The 13,768-nt window shown below is 36.1% G+C and overlaps 1 long non-coding RNA gene across 1 annotated transcript in view; it reads left to right on the top strand.

Annotated features, from left to right (window-relative positions):
* Positions 1–1,070: 1,070 nt before the first annotated feature.
* LOC128662803 (uncharacterized) overlaps positions 1,071–13,768 on the top strand; it is a 116,565-nt gene continuing 103,867 nt past the window's right edge. Inside the window, exon 1 of the long non-coding RNA XR_008402813.1 lies at positions 1,071–1,145. This is a non-coding gene — a long non-coding RNA (uncharacterized LOC128662803). The remainder of the gene's footprint in view (positions 1,146–13,768) is intronic.

A 13,768-nucleotide genomic window follows, 5' to 3' on the forward strand; every position in this document is an offset into this window, starting at 1 on the left:
TCGTTATTTTTGCCCATTACATTTTGAATCTGTATTTACCTGATAATACACTGTTTACTATTGTGAATGATATCCTAATGTTTGTAATACTTAAGTTTTGGAAATTCTTCATACGCTGTATATGTTTATAATATCCTCAATAAAAATTATTTAAAAAAATAAATAGAGCCGAATGTGTATTTGGAACATCTGTGATGACATAAGTATCGAGCTGCGTCGGATTGAGATCGGCGGATTGTATGTTACGTCACAAATTTCAACATTTGCCGGGCTGTAGGCTTTGATAACTAGGTCGGATCAAGCTCGCAACAATTACTCTGCGGAATTCCGGCATATTTGCGGTTGACAGCTTGATAGATAGGCCCCTAAATTATGGACCCTCATTTGAATAGGTTGGACACCACTCCTTTAATACTTAAATGGACATAAAACAAGTTGGGATAGAGACAAAACATAATATGTACTTTAATTACTTTACTTGCAAATTTATACTGCAGTGCCTCGCCATTAACCATTTCTTTTTTGTTTCTGAATTGTAAAGCTCTAACTACCCCCACACATTTCCTTTTATGGCTGTATCTATATCTATTGTTGTTTTGGTAGAGTGCAAAAATGCATAGGGATAATCTGCTGGAGCATACCTAGAAGCTGTGAACTCAGCTGAAATACAATGCCTGTGTCTAAACACTGATAAGGGGGGTGGAGCTGACTACTCCAGACAGCATGGCTTTGTAACTAATTTTGCTTATTTTTGAAAATGATTTTAAAATACTTGCCAGCAATTTTATGCTAACTATTTTTACTTAAAATGAATGTAAATTTTGATGCTAAAGTGCCCGATTTTTAAAAATTCGATTAAAAACAGGGGCACTTTAATTCATAAAAATTAGCATTTCACTCGTGTTATGAAAAAAATACTTATCTTTTAATCTTGACAGCCGCTCCAGCTTCCTACGCCCCCGTCTCAAAGCCTCTTCCTGGGTGTAAAATGAGGAACCTGGCTTTCTCCAACCACGGCGTTAAATCAGACACAGATTCCCCCAAGGGGGAAGCCGTGATTGGAGGATGGACCCATCCATCATCTCTGACGTCAGAAATAGCTTGCGACGACCGGGAGAAGCTGGAACGGCTGTCAAGTTTAAAAGGTAAGTATTTTTTCACAACAAATGAAATATGAATTAAAGTGCCCCTGTTTTTAATCAAATTTTTAAAAACCGGGCCCTTTTGCATCAAAACTTACATTCACTTTAATTAGACCTTTTAGGATATGCACACATCTCAACATGTTTTATGGCATTTTAAGCTATTCTATCGTTAAAATAGGAGTATGGCATTTATTTCCATTATATACTGAAAAACTTAATATAGTAGAGCAAAAAAGTGGCAGGCACAACAAATCATGCAAGTTATTATTTTATTGAAGCATCAGGCAACACTTAATATGATAGAAAAATAAAGATATTCAGATAACACATTTTCTACTGAACAATGTATTTACTACATTATATGAAAACAGACAACCCAAATATCCCAATTTGAGTTTGGCAGTTCTGAGTTCTGTCCCTCATTCGGACTACACAGATATGCCAACAATCATGTCAACTATCTAGACCACATCCCCTCCCTTCGGGACTCTCCTATGTCTCGGATACAAAGTCACAAATGTTGGAATTTATGGTAAAGTTTTGTGGGTTGTAATGTCTAAATTAAATTCTTGAAAACTTGAAAAATGGTTGCTAAATAGATATAATTTTCAACAAAGAATTGACCTCTAAATAAAAATAGGGTGTAGCTGAGCTATATGTTGGAATAGATTTTATGTCACAGCAATCTTTCTTATGTCAGTAGTGATGCCAATTATTGCACACTATGAAATGTTGTTGTTTTTTGTGCCTGCAAGTTTCTATTTTACAAGCAAATGAACTTTGCGAAAAGCACATTAGTAGTGATAGAAGAAATGGTGCAGAGTAAAAATCTGTCGAGCACTCCTGTTCTGAAGATTAGATTAGGTATACTTAAGAAAAAAATCAATTATACTTATATCACTTAAGTTGCAATGCATTGGCATCAATTTATGTGCTGCATCTACTCAGTAGTCTTTAAATTAGCCCACATTAATGATAGCCCAGAGTGTAATACGTAGTTCATTAATGCTGGTATTGCAAGAAAAAAAATAATGTTATTTATATATATATATATATATATATATAGAGCAAAGAATGGGTTTGTGATATCAGCGCAAATTAGGTGTAAATCTCAGAAAATTCCTATTACGGAATACTAATAAAACACTATGCAGCCCCAAATTACCTATTAGGATCGTGGGATCCCCAAACCCCACAATCCTAATATAGAGAAAAAAAATTGAGCCAAGACGAAGTAAAATATGAGGGGCGCTCAGTGAGAAGAAAAGTGTATGTTAACAGAAACTGGGTGGTATGAACTCAGCCGAGAATATTGTCAGTAGTCGCAATATGAACAAATGAAAGTGGGAACAATGTGTCAAGTGGTATAGAAAATGTTCCCACAATTGGTAATAACCAAATGATTGAAGGTCAGAGGGGTCTAATTGTAGTCGCTATAAATTGTTACAATATACAATATTAGACTACGATTCAAATATAGAGCACACAATAATAAACCATAAACAATAAACACTCATAGATAATAAATTGTGCAAAAGACCCCAAGTGACAAAAATACAAATCAAATGCGCTAAGTACAAGTGTTAAACACACAAATAGTGATAAAATGACAGTCCTTAGATGATACTAAGTAGAAGTGGTGAGAGTCCCGAAGCTGTGTGGCACACTTTCCCCTCAGGGGATTCTACTTACTCTCCTTGACCTCAATCAATATGAGGTAAGTGTCGCACAGGGTAAGTAGAATAAGCTCCTTCGTGGTATCAGGTGTCCACCGGCTTGGAAATGTCTCCCGGCACCTCCGCTCACATATATAAATGAGAAGAGAGAGAACAGTAATAGTGCAACCCTGTTGAATAAAAAGTACTGTGCACAATCAAATTTTAAGAATCTTACTCACACAGTACAACCTCAGATGTGTATGAGGTATTTTATTAGCATCAATAAATAGCAATCACTATTACAAACTGTGTTAAAAGCGAGTTCTTTTCAAAGTATCCCCAGTCCAAACTACCGTTATCTGGCATTGGCTGTGAGGTGAAACAAGAAGTCCTAACGCGTTTCGAAGGTCTGGGACATATACGACCTTCTTCTTCAGAGGAATTTACCGACTGTGTAGTTATCCGTCGGATTTATTGTGGAGCTGCGACACGCCCCAGTCTGTTTCAATTGGTTCTCAAAGAATCACGTGTCATCCGGTTGCAGGTACAGTATGAAGCTTGTCCTCCATAGTTGTTACTGGCTAAGATGGATAATCTTATTTGTAAGTCCAAAGATTATTGAGGCTTTTTTGGAGAATGCACAGTATCTATTAAAAAGCGGCCAGATGGTGCTTATCCGTGCTCATAACTGATTTACGTTACATAGTTAAAAAGAACTCTATTTGTTAATAAATAAATAAATACAAAACACAAAACACGCAACATATAGAACATACATCATATAGAATTGCATTTTAAAACTGCATCTTAGAATTGCATCTTAAAAGTGGAGATCCTATTAACAAAAGTTAAAGAAATTTATTTAAGGAGATTTATTTAAAATAGAGAACAGTTATGCTATTTGCTCAAAACTTATGTTCAGAGTGGTATTATTCCAGGGATATGAACGCGATATACCGCTATTTATCTTCCTGCCCAGATCACATTAGTTGTAATAAAAACTAACCTATATCTGCAGGCATGAATATAAGTATTGTAGTGAGAGTCCCTTTCTATTAGGAGCTAGCTCTTTAGATTTTAAAAACCAATATACCCTATAAAATAATTTATTAAAACCCCTAATTAAGACTTGAAATTTTTTTTAAATATATATACTTTAGGAATACATGATTTTATAATGGAGGATACCCTGACTAGAATTATCTCTAAAAATTAAGTTTTAAATTTTAAAATATTAAAATAAATGAGAGTAAAACTATACCTTCAATGGCAAGCATGAAAGGAGGGGAGAATGTTTCCAAATACCAGGATGCCATAGTTGTGGTCTCATATTTTGGCATTGTACAATCTTAGGGGATTTGATAATTTGGAGAATACAAAAGGTGATTGTGTATATCCCCTGTTGATTTTCTCTTTTTTTTGGGGGACTTTTGCTGTATGAATACATATTTACTTACATTTAGTACACTCATTGTGTGTATATACATGTGTCCATCCCTTTATCATGTAAGGAAAGCTGCCAGGTCTATGTCTTTATTGAGACCTTTCGGGTTCAATGAACCTAGAGTATAGATCCAGTATGTCTCCCTTTTTCTAAGTTTTAATTCCCTATCCCCCCCTCTTTTGTCATTTTGTACACACTCGATTATTGTCCCTTTTAAACAGGTAGGGATTTGGTCATGTTTTTCTCTATAGTGGGCTGATAGGTTGTGTTTCTTCTCTCCAGATTCAATGTTATTAATGTGTTCTAATAACCTCTTTTTAAAAGGTCTTGTGGTCCTCCCTACATACTGTAGGCCACACCCACATTGCAATAAATACACAACGTATTCTGTTCGACAGTTACACAGGCTCTCAATTTTGTAATGTTTATTAGTCACTGTAGATATGAACTCCTTGGTTGGTTTATTTAATGAAAAATGGTGAGAGCAGGCTATGCAGTTTTTCCTGTTGCATTTAAAAAAGCCAATTGTCTCTTTATTTAGCCAATTGGTTTTAGTATTGTCTCTAGATTTTAGTTGGCTTGGGGCCAAGATACTTTTCAGATTTTGATTCCTTCTATATATTATCCTTGGTTCTTTCGAGGTAATTGGATTGAGAAGGTTGTCTTTTTTCAGGACATGCCAATGTTTTTTAATTATATTTTTTATTTCCAATGCGCCTTCATTATATGTGGTCACAAAATTTACCTGTCCAGAATTCACACTCCCTTTCCTTTGTTTTTGGTTGTTATGTTGTCCTGTATTGAGTAGTTGTTTTCGGTCCATGGTCTTGACTTTATTTATTGTTTCTGAAAGATTGTACGAGTTGTATCCCCTCGCTTTGAATCTTCTACTGAGATTCTTTGCCTCCTCGTCATAATCCTGTGTTTTTGAGCAGTTCCTTTTCAGCCTCTGAAATTGTCCCATTGGGATGTTCTGGATCCATTTCCTTTCATGACCACTTTTTGCATGGAGATATCCATTGCTGTCTGTGTCTTTTTTTAAAAGTTTAGAATGGATCTCATTATTCTCCTGAAATAAAATCACATCCAGGAAGTCAATCTCGTGTGGACTTGTCTTACTTGTAAACGATAAGTTGAAATTATTTATATTCAGTTTGTTCACAAACTCTTCCAGGAGAGTAGAACTACCATCCCAAATTAGGATGATATCATCTATATATCTGCCCCAAGCTACGATATTGGGTAAATAGGCATTATTTTGCCAGATGACTTCCTCTTCCCAGAGGCCCATATAGAGATTAGCGTAGCTTGGGGCAAATTTTGTCCCCATTGCTGTTCCGGTGACTTGTAGATAATACTCCCCTTCAAAGAGGAAGAAATTCTTTTCCAAAGTGAATCTGATGGCTTCTAGCAAGAAGGCCTGTTGGTGTATATGTAGGCTATTATCTTTTTCTAGCCAAAAACCAATAGATTGAATCCCCTTGTCATGTGGGATGTTAGTGTAGAGCGCACTAACGTCCATAGTGGCCCATAAATAACCATCTTTCCATTCGAGGCTGCTAAGTTTTTCCAGGGTATCTGGGGTATCCCTTAGAAAAGATTTCAATTTGGGTACTAGGGGCTGTAGGAAGAAATCTATGTACTCGGAGAGTTTAGCTGTCAGGGAGCCTATACCCGATACAATTGGTCTACCAGGTGGTTGTTGTATACTCTTGTGGACCTTTGGCAAATGGTAGAATAATGCCACCACCGGAGTATCGTTTTGGAGGTATTTCCATTCATTCTCATTTAGAATCTTCAGGTCTCTTGCATCATCCAAGAGATGTTTATAGTTTAGAACAAATGTATCTAATGGATTAGATTTTAATTTTCGATATGTACTTGTGTCTTCCAAAAGTCTCCTTGCTTCCCTGAGGTACTCTGTTCTATTTTGGAGCACAATTCCTCCCCCCTTATCCGCTTCTCTGATTATGATATTGTCATCCTTTTCAAGGGTTTTGATAAAGTCTCTTTCTCTTTTAGTCAAATTGTCTTTTCTAATTTTATATTTTTCACACAGATTATCTAGATCTTCCTGAACCAGTTTAGTGAATACAGGAATACAGTTACCATTGGCATTCACGGGGAAAAATGTGGAGTTGGGTTTAAGACTAGTATGGATTTTCTTTGTAGTTATATCTACATTATCTATTTGTAAACTCTCCATTTCTAGGGATTCCAATGTTAGAAGAGTTTCTTCTTCCACATTTTTGGGATTTTCGATTTGTTCTAGTTTCTGTTTCTCAAAGAACCTTTTCAGTGTCAGATTTCGTGTGAATTTGTTAAAATCCACAAATAATTGGAAGGGATTTGGTCCCCTCGTGGGTGCAAAAGAGAGGCCCTTTTCAAGTAAGTTTTGTTCATGGGGTAACAACACTCTGTTCGAAAGATTAAAAATTTTCATTTTTACATCTTGGTTTGTAGAAGATGAGTCGGTCTTTTTCTCTTTGCCCCTGGATTTTCTTCCTCCTCTGCACCCTCTAATTCCCCGTTTCCCCGTTTTTGTTGTCCCCTTGTTCTCCATTGGAGAATCTCCACTGTTGGTGGAGGGAGTGTATTTTTCTTCTTTTCCGATTTTCTTGGGTTGTTCTCTAAAAAATGAACTGATCTATTGCCCATAGCACTCCCTATTTCCTGGGGTTCTTGGCAGACATTTTCTCTCCAAGGCCCCGTTTGCCTTTCCAAATTTTGTCTGTAGCTATTAATTCTTTCCCTTTGGAAATTGGAATCATAATTGTTATATGGACCCCCAGTGTATCCTCTATTTGGCCTATCATTATACCAATAATTATGGTTCTGATAGGAGTTTTGTCTCCAGAATTGCTTCGGAGGTTCCATATCATATCTATTACTAGAATTATAATTATAATATCCATTTCTGTTGCCTAGCCTAGAATCAAAATGTCTTTCCGAATAATAGGAGTTATTACGGTGAAAGGGGTTGTTTTGCCTTCTTGAATTATAGTGTTTATTCCCCATTACTTTATTTTTCTCCGAATTCCTAGAAAAATACTGGCCCTGACAGCTATTGTTTGGTTCTCCCTTGTTTATCCCTTTTTGTGTTTTATTGTATGTAGCACTTCCCATAGTCCTCGCACCCTGAGCATTGTCCACTCCTATCTGTTTGCCACTTGAAAGCTTACCAAGATTCAAACTCTCATTGAGTTCTCTATATTGAATATTGGTAGAGAAATTCGGGGACTCTATTTCCAGCCAATTAAAATCTTCCTCCTCTCCCATGGGGGTTTCTGGTGGTTGATCTCCCCAGATTTCATCATCAGTAGTTTCTTCTCTTTCTTTCTTATTTATGTTATAGTCCCTATAGAATTTATTTAGTTTTCTAGCCTCAACAGATTTATCAAATTTATCTATTTTGTTTTTATTTTCCTTGTCTAGCTCACGGTAGTAAGTATCCCCTTTAAAGATATTTAGTTTTTCTCTAAGATCTTTAATTTCCAGTGAGAATGCCTCCACTTTTTTATTTCTAAATCTTATTAATATGTCTATCATTTTATTAGAGCATTCTTCAAGTGCAGTATCCCATTCGGTTAGAAGTTCCACCTCGGAACTGTCTATTATTGATTGTTTCTCTAATTTTAAGCCCTTTGGAATGATATTATATTTTTTGTATCTGGCCAGGTTATTCCCATCATGCCAATTAAGGATCTGTTTTTTACTTAGTTTTTCCAAATCACCTAAGAGTGCCTTAGGATCTATGTGTTGAAGGATCTCCGTTTCAGCTAGTGTGTCTTCAGTAATAGATAGATTTCTCGATCTTAGGCTAGGGTTAAAATAATCACCATATTCTAAATCCATAATGTCTAGTGTTTAGTTCGGCTATAGGGCTTAGAAGAACTTAACGTATATTATACAGTATTATAGCCAATTATATATAGATATGTAAAAATGAATAAAATATTGAAATATTTATAATACCTCTGTTAACAGGTATTGCTAATATGATAATTTAGGCAGCTGTAGGCCCTTTTGGAAATTAAAAAGCATACAATGTATGATATTCAATTCATAAATAGAGGCATATTCTTAATAAGAAAGTTCGGGTAATTCTGAGTCCCTTTTGGTAATTAAAAAAGCATACAATAGATGGATAATATTAAAAATCAATGGAATAAAATTTATATTTGTATAAAACAAATAGACAAACACCTGCAATGCCGCCACTCACTGGGGAGGGAAAGTATAGAGCAAAGAATGGGTTTGTGATATCAGCGCAAATTAGGTGTAAATCTCAGAAAATTCCTATTACGGAATACTAATAAAACACTATGCAGCCCCAAATTACCTATTAGGATCGTGGGATCCCCAAACCCCACAATCCTAATATAGAGAAAAAAAATTGAGCCAAGACGAAGTAAAATATGAGGGGCGCTCAGTGAGAAGAAAAGTGTATGTTAACAGAAACTGGGTGGTATGAACTCAGCCGAGAATAATGTCAGTAGTCGCAATATGAACAAATGAAAGTGGGAACAATGTGTCAAGTGGTATAGAAAATGTTCCCACAATTGGTAATAACCAAATGATTGAAGGTCAGAGGGGTCTAATTGTAGTCGCTATAAATTGTTACAATATACAATATTAGACTACGATTCAAATATAGAGCACACAATAATAAACCATAAACAATAAACACTCATAGATAATAAATTGTGCAAAAGACCCCAAGTGACAAAAATACAAATCAAATGCGCTAAGTACAAGTGTTAAACACACAAATAGTGATAAAATGACAGTCCTTAGATGATACTAAGTAGAAGTGGTGAGAGTCCCGAAGCTGTGTGGCACACTTTCCCCTCAGGGGATTCTACTTACTCTCCTTGACCTCAATCAATATGAGGTAAGTGTCGCACAGGGTAAGTAGAATAAGCTCCTTCGTGGTATCAGGTGTCCACCGGCTTGGAAATGTCTCCCGGCACCTCCGCTCACATATATAAATGAGAAGAGAGAGAACAGTAATAGTGCAACCCTGTTGAATAAAAAGTACTGTGCACAATCAAATTTTAAGAATCTTACTCACACAGTACAACCTCAGATGTGTATGAGGTATTTTATTAGCATCAATAAATAGCAATCACTATTACAAACTGTGTTAAAAGCGAGTTCTTTTCAAAGTATCCCCAGTCCAAACTACCGTTATCTGGCATTGGCTGTGAGGTGAAACAAGAAGTCCTAACGCGTTTCGAAGGTCTGGGACATATACGACCTTCTTCTTCAGAGGAATTTACCGACTGTGTAGTTATCCGTCGGATTTATTGTGGAGCTGCGACACGCCCCAGTCTGTTTCAATTGGTTCTCAAAGAATCACGTGTCATCCGGTTGCAGGTACAGTATGAAGCTTGTCCTCCATAGTTGTTACTGGCTAAGATGGATAATCTTATTTGTAAGTCCAAAGATTATTGAGGCTTTTTTGGAGAATGCACAGTATCTATTAAAAAGCGGCCAGATGGTGCTTATCCGTGCTCATAACTGATTTACGTTACATAGTTAAAAAGAACTCTATTTGTTAATAAATAAATAAATACAAAACACAAAACACGCAACATATAGAACATACATCATATAGAATTGCATTTTAAAACTGCATCTTAGAATTGCATCTTAAAAGTGGAGATCCTATTAACAAAAGTTAAAGAAATTTATTTAAGGAGATTTATTTAAAATAGAGAACAGTTATGCTATTTGCTCAAAACTTATGTTCAGAGTGGTATTATTCCAGGGATATGAACGCGATATACCGCTATTTATCTTCCTGCCCAGATCACATTAGTTGTAATAAAAACTAACCTATATCTGCAGGCATGAATATAAGTATTGTAGTGAGAGTCCCTTTCTATTAGGAGCTAGCTCTTTAGATTTTAAAAACCAATATACCCTATAAAATAATTTATTAAAACCCCTAATTAAGACTTGAAATTTTTTTTAAATATATATACTTTAGGAATACATGATTTTATAATGGAGGATACCCTGACTAGAATTATCTCTAAAAATTAAGTTTTAAATTTTAAAATATTAAAATAAATGAGAGTAAAACTATACCTTCAATGGCAAGCATGAAAGGAGGGGAGAATGTTTCCAAATACCAGGATGCCATAGTTGTGGTCTCATATTTTGGCATTGTACAATCTTAGGGGATTTGATAATTTGGAGAATACAAAAGGTGATTGTGTATATCCCCTGTTGATTTTCTCTTTTTTTTGGGGACTTTTGCTGTATGAATACATATTTACTTACATTTAGTACACTCATTGTGTGTATATACATGTGTCCATCCCTTTATCATGTAAGGAAAGCTGCCAGGTCTATGTCTTTATTGAGACCTTTCGGGTTCAATGAACCTAGAGTATAGATCCAGTATGTCTCCCTTTTTCTAAGTTTTAATTCCCTATCCCCCCCTCTTTTGTCATTTTGTACACACTCGATTATTGTCCCTTTTAAACAGGTAGGGATTTGGTCATGTTTTTCTCTATAGTGGGCTGATAGGTTGTGTTTCTTCTCTCCAGATTCAATGTTATTAATGTGTTCTAATAACCTCTTTTTAAAAGGTCTTGTGGTCCTCCCTACATACTGTAGGCCACACCCACATTGCAATAAATACACGACGTATTCTGTTCGACAGTTACACAGGCTCTCAATTTTGTAATGTTTATTAGTCACTGTAGATATGAACTCCTTGGTTGGTTTATTTAATGAAAAATGGTGAGAGCAGGCTATGCAGTTTTTCCTGTTGCATTTAAAAAAGCCAATTGTCTCTTTATTTAGCCAATTGGTTTTAGTATTGTCTCTAGATTTTAGTTGGCTTGGGGCCAAGATACTTTTCAGATTTTGATTCCTTCTATATATTATCCTTGGTTCTTTCGAGGTAATTGGATTGAGAAGGTTGTCTTTTTTCAGGACATGCCAATGTTTTTTAATTATATTTTTTATTTCCAATGCGCCTTCATTATATGTGGTCACAAAATTTACCTGTCCAGAATTCACACTCCCTTTCCTTTGTTTTTGGTTGTTATGTTGTCCTGTATTGAGTAGTTGTTTTCGGTCCATGGTCTTGACTTTATTTATTGTTTCTGAAAGATTGTACGAGTTGTATCCCCTCGCTTTGAATCTTCTACTGAGATTCTTTGCCTCCTCGTCATAATCCTGTGTTTTTGAGCAGTTCCTTTTCAGCCTCTGAAATTGTCCCATTGGGATGTTCTGGATCCATTTCCTTTCATGACCACTTTTTGCATGGAGATATCCATTGCTGTCTGTGTCTTTTTTTAAAAGTTTAGAATGGATCTCATTATTCTCCTGAAATAAAATCACATCCAGGAAGTCAATCTCGTGTGGACTTGTCTTACTTGTAAACGATAAGTTGAAATTATTTATATTCAGTTTGTTCACAAACTCTTCCAGGAGAGTAGAACTACCATCCCAAATTAGGATGATATCATCTATATATCTGCCCCAAGCTACGATATTGGGTAAATAGGCATTATTTTGCCAGATGACTTCCTCTTCCCAGAGGCCCATATAGAGATTAGCGTAGCTTGGGGCAAATTTTGTCCCCATTGCTGTTCCGGTGACTTGTAGATAATACTCCCCTTCAAAGAGGAAGAAATTCTTTTCCAAAGTGAATCTGATGGCTTCTAGCAAGAAGGCCTGTTGGTGTATATGTAGGCTATTATCTTTTTCTAGCCAAAAACCAATAGATTGAATCCCCTTGTCATGTGGGATGTTAGTGTAGAGCGCACTAACGTCCATAGTGGCCCATAAATAACCATCTTTCCATTCGAGGCTGCTAAGTTTTTCCAGGGTATCTGGGGTATCCCTTAGAAAAGATTTCAATTTGGGTACTAGGGGCTGTAGGAAGAAATCTATGTACTCGGAGAGTTTAGCTGTCAGGGAGCCTATACCCGATACAATTGGTCTACCAGGTGGTTGTTGTATACTCTTGTGGACCTTTGGCAAATGGTAGAATAATGCCACCACCGGAGTATCGTTTTGGAGGTATTTCCATTCATTCTCATTTAGAATCTTCAGGTCTCTTGCATCATCCAAGAGATGTTTATAGTTTAGAACAAATGTATCTAATGGATTAGATTTTAATTTTCGATATGTACTTGTGTCTTCCAAAAGTCTCCTTGCTTCCCTGAGGTACTCTGTTCTATTTTGGAGCACAATTCCTCCCCCCTTATCCGCTTCTCTGATTATGATATTGTCATCCTTTTCAAGGGTTTTGATAAAGTCTCTTTCTCTTTTAGTCAAATTGTCTTTTCTAATTTTATATTTTTCACACAGATTATCTAGATCTTCCTGAACCAGTTTAGTGAATACAGGAATACAGTTACCTTTGGCATTCACGGGGAAAAATGTGGAGTTGGGTTTAAGACTAGTATGGATTTTCTTTGTAGTTATATCTACATTATCTATTTGTAAACTCTCCATTTCTAGGGATTCCAATGTTAGAAGAGTTTCTTCTTCCACATTTTTGGGATTTTCGATTTGTTCTAGTTTCTGTTTCTCAAAGAACCTTTTCAGTGTCAGATTTCGTGTGAATTTGTTAAAATCCACAAATAATTGGAAGGGATTTGGTCCCCTCGTGGGTGCAAAAGAGAGGCCCTTTTCAAGTAAGTTTTGTTCATGGGGTAACAACACTCTGTTCGAAAGATTAAAAATTTTCATTTTTACATCTTGGTTTGTAGAAGATGAGTCGGTCTTTTTCTCTTTGCCCCTGGATTTTCTTCCTCCTCTGCACCCTCTAATTCCCCGTTTCCCCGTTTTTGTTGTCCCCTTGTTCTCCATTGGAGAATCTCCACTGTTGGTGGAGGGAGTGTATTTTTCTTCTTTTCCGATTTTCTTGGGTTGTTCTCTAAAAAATGAACTGATCTATTGCCCATAGCACTCCCTATTTCCTGGGGTTCTTGGCAGACATTTTCTCTCCAAGGCCCCGTTTGCCTTTCCAAATTTTGTCTGTAGCTATTAATTCTTTCCCTTTGGAAATTGGAATCATAATTGTTATATGGACCCCCAGTGTATCCTCTATTTGGCCTATCATTATACCAATAATTATGGTTCTGATAGGAGTTTTGTCTCCAGAATTGCTTCGGAGGTTCCATATCATATCTATTACTAGAATTATAATTATAATATCCATTTCTGTTGCCTAGCCTAGAATCAAAATGTCTTTCCGAATAATAGGAGTTATTACGGTGAAAGGGGTTGTTTTGCCTTCTTGAATTATAGTGTTTATTCCCCATTACTTTATTTTTCTCCGAATTCCTAGGAAAATACTGGCCCTGACAGCTATTGTTTGGTTCTCCCTTGTTTATCCCTTTTTGTGTTTTATTGTATGTAGCACTTCCCATAGTCCTCGCACCCTGAGCATTGTCCACTCCTATCTGTTTGCCACTTGAAAGCTTACCAAGATTCAAACTCTCATTGAGTTCTCTATATTGAATATTGGTAGAGAAATTCGGGGACTC

The sequence above is a fragment of the Bombina bombina genome, chromosome 6 (genome assembly GCF_027579735.1).
Source record: "Bombina bombina isolate aBomBom1 chromosome 6, aBomBom1.pri, whole genome shotgun sequence".
Lineage (NCBI taxonomy): Eukaryota > Metazoa > Chordata > Amphibia > Anura > Bombinatoridae > Bombina > Bombina bombina.